This window comes from Rhodamnia argentea, chromosome 11 (genome assembly GCF_020921035.1).
Source record: "Rhodamnia argentea isolate NSW1041297 chromosome 11, ASM2092103v1, whole genome shotgun sequence".
NCBI lineage: Eukaryota > Viridiplantae > Streptophyta > Magnoliopsida > Myrtales > Myrtaceae > Rhodamnia > Rhodamnia argentea.
This window is the reverse complement of record NC_063160.1, coordinates 9380785-9392552: the sequence shown is the minus strand read 5'-3', so window position 1 is coordinate 9392552 and position 11768 is coordinate 9380785. Positions and strand designations below refer to the sequence as shown.

General features: G+C 43.2%; 1 pseudogene; it reads right to left on the bottom strand.

Annotated features, from left to right (window-relative positions):
- Nucleotides 1-7959: 7959 nt before the first annotated feature.
- LOC115746974 lies at nucleotides 7960-11525 on the bottom strand (annotated as a pseudogene).
- Nucleotides 11526-11768: the final 243 nt, after the last annotated feature.

Below are 11768 nucleotides of genomic sequence, written 5' to 3'. Positions count from 1 at the left end.
CCGAACCACGATCTTTATCTTGAGCGTTTGTGTATAATCTTATGATCCTTGGAAAATTCGAAAATTAGAGCATTTAGGGATAAGATCACACTGGATTTTGAGGCAATCATATCTTGTAGAATATTGATATATTTTCGGAATATTCAAATAACTCAAGATTCAATCAGATTTTTAGAGATATTGAATGCATCTTTAAAATTCAGGAAGTTATCTAATATACTTTGAAAAATTTTAGAAGATAATCTTTCCAATTTTTAAAAGATATCGATCTTTTGTGGGTAGGAGCCTATCTCCTTGAAAATGCAGGAATCCCCTAAGGATTTTCAAAAATTCAATAAATATTTGTATATCTTTAAACAAAACTGTCTATAATGTATGCTCCCGGGTGCCTAGTCCCGTCGGAAAATTAAATCACACGCCACGCCCATGATCTTATGGGATGAGATGGTGATTTAAATATAGAAATTCGTATTCTACCCTTTGGCGAGAAGGGACGTTGTATTTCTATATATTTATCCGCATACTAGCTCGAATCCTCGAGGATGTAGCGGATAAATCTCGCTCCGGCCTGGATCTTCGGGAATGAGAAGATTTATCGAAAAATCGGATTTAAAGGTATATTATGGGCATTTTTGTTTAATTTTGTTCAAATTCATCTGTTTCAATTCAAAAATTCGAAAAAAAATAAAAAAATAGAAAATCCAAAAAAAAAATTCAAAATCAAAATCACAAATCATTAATCGGGAAAAGGCATTTTCATGAAATTTGGTATCGAAATGGTGTTAATTAAAAATTAACATAATCAAGTCCCCGAACCCTAAATCTCTGGTTAGCAAAAAATAAAGTATTCTTTCGTACTTTTTTTAGGTATCTAATTTACCTATCAAAAAAGATTAGTGGTGGCTCCTAAATTAAAAATCAAACCTAAGTTGCGAATTGGTAGGGCTTGGGAGAGTCGTATTAGGCTAGTTAATTCATCTAATTAACCTAATAATCCATTAACCTAAATTAATTTTTAGGTCGCGACACCACGTAACCGCAACGCTTTGCCAATTTGGGCTTGATCCCATGTGTCAGAAAATTCTCCCCTCAACCTGATGTACCAACAAAAGAATCAGTCATCAAAGGATGGGTAAGAATTGAATCGAAAGTCGCACGTCAACCAGGGGGCAGCGTAGATGGTTGATTGTTCGATGGGCAAAGCCTCTGCATAATGACGAGGGAGACACTCCACTAGCATCGAGGGAAGGGGCAAGCGATTGACATGTAGACCAATGATGATGTGGCCATTATCGAGTTGGTAATCCATGAAAGACAAAGATAATTCACCCTTATCCTCACAGCATGAAAGATCATCGAAGCGAGACAAATGAGAAGCTGCATGAACTCCTACAAAATTTGGGTGATGGGATGCTGCCTAGTAATCAAGGATGGTCATTATATATATTAGAAGCGTTAAGAAAACGGACTCAGGCTAGTAAGCCAATGTTGCAAACATGGGGAGATCGTAGGAGTATTGCTGCGAAAACAGTTTTAGTGAGATCTTTCAGAATACTGAGCTTTCTGTTCATCCATAAGCAAGTTACGAAAAAGACCCTCGAACTTATGGTTCCGAGCTAGACAAGCACTCCTAGTTCGATGTTGCTCCGCTTCTTGCTATACGATCCTAGAAAGATCAGCTTGTCTTTTCTCCTCTAAAGAGGTGATTGACGCCTTCAATCGGTCCGCGACACTAGATCGGCGGAGAAGCTTGATGGACTTTTGACGTCAAGTCTCCTCTATCTCCCTTTCAATTGCCATCTTCTGCTGTTTGAGGGCAAGTTCTCCTTCATCCAGCTCGGCTATCTCATCAACGACAGATTGCAGAGATCGTCGTCTTTGGCTCACCAGTTGCTCAACCTCTTGTACCTCGGCGTTAGGCCCAAGAAATTGGTCTACAAGGTTAGCAAGAGCTATGACTTGATCCCAATTCCGTCGAAACCGGCGGAAGATGCTAGAGAAGTGATCTTGGAAGAGTTTGAGCCGCGTGACCACGTCGGGGGGAAGCAACATGCTGATCTCATCTTTGACCAGTTCAGCAAACATGGATTTAATGCCTTGAAGCGTCGATGGATTGTTGATAAATGAACCAACTCCGCAATGGGCAAGGTCCAGGGAACGAGATAGCGCGACCTTCGGTTTACTAAGGGCTACCGATCTAACAGAGACATCCCCCCGCCATACGCCATAAGGATCACATTCCTCCAAAGAGTGAGTCGAGCCCGCCAAGAACGATTGTAAATCTTCTTGGGGTATCAAAATAGTGGAAGCCACGGAAGTGTCTTGAGCAGCATCGATATTTGGAGCATCACCAGCTACTAATTGGAAGATAACCAAAGCTGAGGAAGAAGCATGAAGGTCTTCATGGCTTAGCGGTGGGTCACCCGATGATAACGCCCGATAAGCAGTGGGGGCTGGAGAAGGTTCGCCACAAATCGCTAATGGCAATGGTATGAAGATTGCAGGTGATCTCGTAGAAACAGACAGGTCATCGATGAAGTAAATATCATCCGACCTTTCGATGGCCGATGCGTTACTATCAAAGGAGGACGCGGTCCGAGAGGCTTGAACAATGGGAGATTCGTCGAAGGTTTTTTTACGTTTCCCTGTTGAGAGAGGAGCTCTTTTCCGCCGCTTGAGTGAGGCAATCGTTTCTCCGACCATTTTGCTATTATCATATGGATCCTCGTCCGACAAACGGAAAATGGGTAAGTCAACTTTCCCGGGCTCTTCGAGCCTTGAGGAATAGATAAGCTTACCGACGGGAGGAGTTGCCACTGGTTTGGGATCGTCGAATCGAAGGACCTTGGTGGCACCCTTTTTGTTAGCCTTCTTTGGTAGAGAACTGGGAAGTTTTATCCTGCCACCCTTTAGAAATGATGAGATCGCGTCTTCATAAGGGCTCTCGAAGGCAAAAGATAATCACTAGTCCGTGAACCCACGCGTAGCCCCGGGACTAGATCGAAGAACTCCCGGAATGTCCTCAAGAGAATCGTTGGTGAATCAGGTTGGTAACCCGAGCACAACAGGTGAAAGGCGCATCGACCTTAATATTGTAGGGCTTTTCGGCTATCTAAGCAAAGTCTACGGAATATGGAGTGGGCATAGGAACAGCCTGTCGAAGACCGAACCGCTCGGCGCAATATTGGGGAGAGTAAGGTTCGAAGCCGGGATAGAATCTACCTTTGGAGCAAAGCTGAATGGGCAAATCAATAGGGGACAGAATATAGGTCCAGAATTCGCGGAAGCTATACGGTTTAGATGATCCAGAATAAAAAATGGAATCGAAGTTGGCAGAAGAATAAGGAAACATGTCTATCATAGCCACATCGAATGATAAAATTTGCTGGAAATAGAAGTACAAAGATGGAGTGCCGACAGGAATCTTTAATTGACCAGCTATAAGCAATCGTGCACCGAAGGGAAAAGGTGGTCCAGTCTCCTAATAGCAGGGTACACTCTCGAACAAGAAAGGAAAATAGAATGCTGCCCAAGCTTGCAAAATCCAAAGCGGACCAGATAGCACACCTTCGTCCTTAGACATCATTGATGAAGAAGCATGGGTAATGCTACGGTGCAGGATTGCTAAAACTAAAGGCCCAAGAGCAATGTTTCTTTCCCATGCTAAATTGGAAGCTAGGACAGCGTAGTCTCTGGAAACCGTGAGTGTTGGACTAAAGAATACCTACTTCGATAGCCAAAAGAGGAGAAAAGTCACCCGCTCGATAGGAGTCACCGGGCCGGAAGTTTTGCAAGAGGCGTTCAAGAACTTCCCATAAGCAAGTGCGTCCTCGGAGATGGAGCAATCATCGAAGATTTCGAGATCAACGGTAGGGGTTCCATGGGGAGTAAAGCCAGCTATCGTGAACATATCTAAAAGGGTGACCGACATAGGGCCCCACGGGAAGAGGAAGCAGTTGGTCGATGGCGACCCGAAACTCACAATAGAGCCTAAGAGCCCTCTATTCAATTCATGCGCTAACATGCTGACCTCAAGCGCAGTGATTATTTCTGAAGCTGCCCAAGAAGAAACGGTTGGTGGGTCATTCCGCGGGCGTTGAAACCAGGAGTAGAACTTGTCGTCATACGAGGGAAAAATTCTAAATCGAGGAGACGAAGACGACCATATATCCCTTAGAAGCGTAGCCTGGATGGGAAGCTTCTCGCTTTTCCTCGTTGGGAAATAAGGCTGAAGGAATGCTGGAACGTGGTTGTGATCTCGAAGACTAGGGCCCAAGATAAATCTAGCGTGTTCTCCGGCGGTGTTCAATAACTTGAGAAAGCAGCTATTAGCATCTTCACTATCGATTAGCTTGTCGAAACGATCAACAAGTTGCCCAGGTATGAGTTCGAAGGTCCGAGTTGCCATGGAAAGTGTTGAAATAAAGCTCTAAAGGGTTTAGGGTTTTGGGAAATCCAAAAGCAAGAAGACGACGACAGAGGGCTTTTACACAAATGTAAAAGTAGTCCGAATCAAAGGTCAAGATGATGTGTGAGAGTAAACGAAACAGGAGATTTGAAACGACCGCGCTTTGGGAATAGAGATTGAAAAGGTGTAATCATGAAGATGCAGCCGATTACGCTCAAATCGAAGGATATCTTTTAAAAGCGATAAATCTTCGATTTACCCTCTTTTAAAAAGGGGGTATATGTTGACACCTAAAATTACCTAAGGTGTCACGTGATAGGTACGTGAGGGAGACATGATTACCTACGGTTGAGCGTACTTGAATCAGGTTCTAGTTAATCAAGAGGATGCCACGCGTTAGAGGCGGTAGTTCCCAAAAGCAAAGGGAAAAGACGCGCGAAGAAACCATGATCAAAGCGATTGCGCAAAAAGGCGGTAATCCCAAAAGGTAGAAAAGGAAGTGGCGTGCAAATCTAGGAATCGTCGATGAAAATCCTCGAAGAATGGAAGAACGTGCGGGAGTAGAGAACCGGAGGCGGTAACTAGTCGACGGTTACTAAGAAGCTCTCTATAAATACCATAGGTCATTCAATGAGGAAGCGGCGAACAACTCAACAAGCAAGACTTTACTCTTTTGCTTAGTTTTTATTCTAGCTGTAGCTTTCAGATTCCCATCGTCGATTCAATTCCGGTGAGGTTCATATCCCGAGTTAGGTGTCGTTGATTGAATTCCGGCATCTGCTCATTAAGTCCAGCATCGTCGATTCAATTCTGGTGTTGTACCCATTGCCCATCCCGTCCAATACCGTCAATTAAATTTCGGTATTGTGTCCTACATCCACCGTCTAGTGTCGTCGATTAGATTTCGGCATTGTGTCCTATAATTTGGTTCGGCCTCGTTGATTAAATTCCGGAGTCGCACCTTAACTCTTAGCACGTCGAAGTTTATCTCATCGTCGAATGAGTGGGCTGTTGGATTTTTCAAGAGTCTATATCACACCTCTCGTGTCAATATAAGTATCTTTCGCATTTGATACTCTCTGTCCAAAACCGACCCAGAACTCTTTATTGGAAAACGAATGCATTAAGTTCGATAAAAGATTCCCGCATGGATAATCCTTTTGGGCCTCAACCTCTCCTAGGCCAAGACTCGAGAACCCGTTTTGGGCCTAGTCGAAGGATTTTTAAGGCGCAACAGTACCAGAAAATCCGAGGTATAAAGCATAGTTTTTTTCTTTTAATAGGCTAGGATATGAAATCCACAAGTTTAGAACATTTTATTATTTAAGGGCGCAAGAGGGTAATGACCTTCTCTAGGCAATCGATGCCTCAATAAACAACCAGGTCATGGTCACCAAAGAGTTTCTAGTAGGGTTGTCATAACTGAACTGAAAAATCGAATTAAACTATAAACTGAACCAAATCGAAATGGAAAAATTCATGCATTTCAGTTCGATTCAATTTTCGATTTGGATATTGAAAAATAACCGCTCTTTTTTGTCGATGATATCCTTTGAATTCTTCCATCATTTGATTTCCAAGACATAAAAGGCAACTTTGATCGGTTCGGTTGAGATAAAGGTTCGAAAACATGAACCCATGCATGCATGATGACCACGTAGCATATGTGACATGTAACGAAAGATTGTGTTATGTGATGATGTGTCGTGTGATGATATGTCGCGTCATATAACGATATGTCGCGTGACGATGGCTTATCATGCAATATGACAGCATGTTGTTGTTGAGATCTAAATTTTAGCAACCCATTTAGTCATTCGTCGCATACAAAAATTAAGAAGCGATTAGAAAAAATATGGAAAATTTAATTTGCATAGGTCCACATAAATTAAATTCGAGTCAGTCCGTCCCTTAATTGTCTTGGAATTAGCTCCAAATGCTAAATTGTGGAAAGATAATTGAACTCTTGTCCGAGATGAGCAAGAAGGAAGTTTTACGGATGAATTTGTATACTCATGTGCTCGGTTAACAACTTTGAGGCTGCGTTTGGTCATCGGGATATAAGTCGGTCTTGTGTTTGGCAGCAGATAAGAGTAAATATGGGTTTTTTCCACAGCCACCGCCTCTTCTTTGCGTTGGGTTGCCTCTCTACTCCGCTGGGCCGCCTTTCTAGCGAGGGGACTACCTCTCTAGCGGTGGCGACCATTAAGTGTAGCTGCCTATCCGGTAACGTCAAGTTGGGGTCTCCGGTTGCAAAGTTGGTTATTTCTACGACCTTCTTTTTTAATTGATTGTTTGATGTGATATGAGATTATGTTACTTATTTTTTAACCGCTTGAACATTTTCAACATTCTAAATGGGTTTCGATATGTTACGAAGAACTCAAGGTTGATCATTAATATTCAAAAAGGCTCTCTTGGATGACCTGTATGAGTGCATCTTCAACTTGTGAAAAGAGGTTGAATAGTTAGGTTGTTCAACACTTGTTTACTCATTTGACAAGACAACGAGTAAGGCTAACGGGTCATTCTCAAAAGATTCGACTCCAAATCAAGATCCCAGATTCTATTGGGTATGCTCTGTCAATGTTATGCCCAAATTCAGATGGCACAAACCTATGCTCAATAATAACTTATTTATCAGAACTTATTATTGAATAATTTCTAAAATATCTTGATATTACAAGAAAATAGAATCAATCTTAGACACGCTTTGCCTTTGCTTATCCAACTTAAATCCATAGTTCACCAAACAATAGATAAGATATAACAAAATGCTTGGATTTCTTATCTTATTCTGATTAGAAATCCAGACGACCAAACGCAATCTGAATGAATCGGGAACGGCAAGAAAGTTCAACCAATTCCCATTAAGCAAAGTATGATCTTCGACCCTTCCACGTGGCATCCATTTCTCCTCCTTGCCCCTCTTCCCCCCCTCTGTATCACGAAAAGAAACGCAACGCCACCATTGCCGAAGCAACACCACAACTGGCTACGCCTGTCCACGCCACTCAGACAGCCACCACCCTACCAAAGCCGCGCACTAACACTATCAAAAAGCTTCCGCTTAGATGACATTGCAATCACACCCCTCTCTCAACAACAAATCTGAGGTGCATAACCTCAGATTCAGGGTCCCAATTTAAGGCCACCACAACCTCAACTATAAGGTTGCAACAGCTCAGATCTGAATTCGCAGCTCAAGTTCAAGAGATAGAGAGATTCTTGTGGTCAAAAAGAGGGCTAAGGCGAAGCTGAAGCGGTCGTGGTGGTAAGGCGCCGCGAGTTTGGTTTCGGTAACGACGGTGATGGTAGGGACACGGTGGTTAGGGTTTGCAGCGGCGTTGTTGGTGACAGGAGGAGGAGGAAGAAGAAAGAAAGAAATGGGAAGAAGCAAAAATTCAAAGGAAAAAATTTCTGACTTGAAAATATTAAAATCATATGACGGGTCGGTCCACATCCATATTAGAAAGTTCAAAAACATCGTTCGATATTTGATAAAAAGTTTCAGAACAACATTCTATATTCGATAGAAAGTTCACACACCATCACTTCAGCCAATCCAAGTTAGCTCCTTCTTCAAACAGATTTATCTCCAAGCTGGCGAGAGTGTCCTTAAGAGGCCCCCACATGACGGCTTTTTCTTTCTCACAAGTCACACTCCTTAAGTGCCTCAGTTTCACGATGGACTTTGGCAACCCAGACAATTTGAGACATCCTCTCATGTTTATTCTCTCGAGATTAATCATTTGACCGATTTGATCAGGCAAGGCACTCAGATTCAGACAATCAGATATATCGAGAAGTCTCACGTTTTGGAGCCTTCTAATCGACTCTGGTAATTGCGACAAGGTTGTGCAGGAATTAAGCCTGACCACTTCGAGGGATTCACATTGCCCAATTTGTTCAGGAAGGGCAGAGAAACGATGGCAGTTTGTGATGCTAAGCTTCTTCAAAGGCTTTATCTGACAGATGTCATCTGGTAAGGTCACAAGATCGTCGCAACAGTCAATGTCAAGCTCCTCTAAGTTTGGCATTGCGCCGGAGATTTTGGCGTCCTTTGACATCGAAGCCTGGCTGATGTTGCACATGAAAAAGGATATCTTCTTCAGGCTATGCAAGCGTAGGTTTCCCATGCTTAGGAAAGGAACCGTGACACGTTGGAACCTGATCCTCCTCAAATCGGATCCAACGACTTGGAAATTACACAAATCAGCCGGAAAGAAACTGTGGTTTGTTACTATCAAGGCCTTGAGCTTATCTGCCTTCTCAATGAATTCAGGCAAAGCATAAGTTTTGGATTGCATATCTTTCTGGAAGTTCAAGACAAGAGCCTCAGCTTTAGGCAATTCCAGATTCGGCCAGGGTGCTGAGAATGTTTTGTCTGCATTATGATTGTACAAGGTTAGAAGGTAACTTGGCTACCAGCCAGTTAAATTCTTCCCTCCAGGTCTTGGAGAGAGAAAGTTACTAACCTGTGGAGATGGACAATAGACGAGCACCAAGAGGCTTTTGCTCTTGCTCGCTCCACCAGTCGGGAAATTTACTTCCATTCAACTCTAGAATGAGCCGCTCTCTCTTCTCTATTTCCCCCTCGTTGCACTCCATGATAGCCAGATCTCTGAGCAGATCGTGCTGCTGAGCATAGTGGCCGCTGTAATAGTGGCTGCTGTAAGATTCAGGGCCATCCTTGGTAACTACGAGATCAGCTAGGTTCCTAGTAACGAGTTCATGGAGGTCAGTAATGGCCTGCACGCCATCGGGATCTAGCTTGTACAATTCCACCCACATATCAATAAGGGCGGTGGCGGGGATCTTGCAATCCTCCGGAAATGAGCCAAGGTCCATGAAACGTTCCTTAATCGAAGGGTCACCATCTAAGTCGTCCAGGCTCTTTTTGAGGCAAGCTTTAATTTCTTCATCCATATCAGGTAGGGAATGACCTTCAGACAATTCACGAAGCTTTCTCTGCCAGAATGAATAATCCTTTCCTCGGAGAGACCTGGCAACGACTTTAATAACCAAGGGCAGTCTTTTGCAGTGTTCCACTATCTGCCACAGGGAAAAAAGACAAGCGATTATTGGAACTTGACAGGGATCATGATTAGAACAAAGCAGGTATTGATTTTATTAAACATGTTCATTAGAGAAGAAACTAACCCAGAGTTTCAATTTCAATGACCATAAGAAATCCTACAGTCCGATGCACGCAAGCAAGAGGATACCTCATTCAAGAGCTTGGTATCTGGTGCACCCATGCTTCTGTCATCAACAGTAACATATCGACGAAAAAGTTCCACCGCTTCATCATGAGTCAGTGGGTTCAGGTGATGCACAGGCCGAAAACGAGGAAACTCGTATCTTGATGTCACCACAATCTTGTAATCTTTCATGCCATCGCAGACAAATTTGTCCACGATGGATTCTGATTCTTTCCAGACATCGTCCAGCACAAGCAACACAGGATCTTGGCCTATTTTGTTGAGCAGTTGCTGCAAGCAATGAACTGCATTGTCTTCTGATTTAATCTCGGGTACCTTGAGACGGTTATGCCGAAAAATTTTATGGACAATGTCTGTCAGGTTGGGCTTCTTCGAGACAGAGATGAACATGATGTCCTTAAATTTGCCTATATGGGAAACCACAGTAAGTCTTTGACTCCTATCGCTGGCAAAGAGTACGCAATTTTGCCACAAAACTTTCCATTTAATGACGAGAAACAGAGCTGATCAAGAAAGGGGCTCAGGGCAATCAAACAGAGGCAAGTTATTACATATCTAGAAGCTTGGAAAAGATCTATCAGATCGGACATGAAATACAACGTGAAATGTAACGATGAGAAAAAAGATTGTTCTTGATGAAACATCCATCTGCATAATACCTAAGCAACTTTCTGAAACATTCTCATCTACCAGAAACAGTATTGCTTGACAGAGACAACAGGTCATGTGATTCGATCATTCAAATATGTCCAAAAGTGGAATTTTCATTCAGGCAACAGCTCCTATACATATAAATGGCTAACCAAAAGATTATTGGAGGTGACCAATTGGGAATGATCAATTCAGTAAATTCATCCCTACTTCTTTTTATTTATGGATCAATCAAAAACACTAATCAACACATACCTTTGACGAGCCCGTCGTGACACAACTTCTTGAGCAGAGTGGTCTTCCCGCACCCGCCCGGGCCAGTCACAACAATCACAGACGCTCCCTCGTTGAGCAACTGCTCCCTGAGCTTGCTCAAGGAAGCCTCCACCTCCGACCCGACCATGAAATCGGGTGCCGCAGGGACCTTGAGGTCCCCCGAAGGCTCAATCCCACTCTGGAGGCCTCGTTGTTTGTTTGCTCGGAAATTATGTAATCCTTTAACTCCTTCAGGTCTTCTTTCATCTCCTTCACGTCTAACGTTGTCATGTTGCCAGTAATCACATTTACCAGCGGCAGGTAAATTTCGAACTCCCTTAGTACTTCTTCATCGAACTTGGTCAGCTCCTTCGAGTGCTGAAACTTGCTGGGAAAATCATACCAGCGATCCGTAGAGCACTTCTCGACCAGTTCTTTGCCTTTGACAAATCGGTCCTTGATTGGAGCTATCTCTTTCGGACTACAGTGCAGGTGTTTGTTGTACTCGTCCCATTGCATGATGATTGGCTCTATTTTGACCAAGGTGGATTGGATCTTCTTGAGTTCGGAACCAAAGGCTGCGACGGTTTTCACTGCATCCTCAACGAGCGAGAACAGCACGCCGAATGCTGTTTTCACAGTGAAATCAGCTGTGGTTTTCACAAGGGAATCAACCGACATTTCTGGTTCTTTCTTTCTTCACAGACCAAACAAGCCAAGAAAATTCAAAACTTTGATAGGTCGCCAAGGATGCTTCAAAGAATTGAAACCCACGACCCAAGGTTTGCAGAGGACGCTTTTCTCTGCTTTTTGTTCTGGGATTTTAGCGGAGGCAAGAGGGAAGAGGAGCTTCTTGGTCTTTGAAGCAACGAAGGAGAAACGAGATGAACAGAAATGTGAGAGAGACTCTTTCTATAAAAGCGGTAGTTGAAATTTATTATCCGGCCAAATAAGTTGGTCATCAATCACATAGGAGGTTTCTTAGGAAGAGCGACCATTGGAGGCCTCGCTCTGGTTTTCCGTTATTGTATGACATAGGGGTCGACGAAGACCTGTCGTTAGTCGCTGACCGTTTCCATGTCGCAAGTTGAAAAAGACCCGTCTAAGTCGTACACCATGTCCGAGTCGCAAGTTGCTCTGCGAGTGCCTAGACTTAAGTCTAAAAAAGCTGTTGGAATAATATAGGAAGTTGCTCACCCAATAATTTGACTGTACTATTAATTATTTTT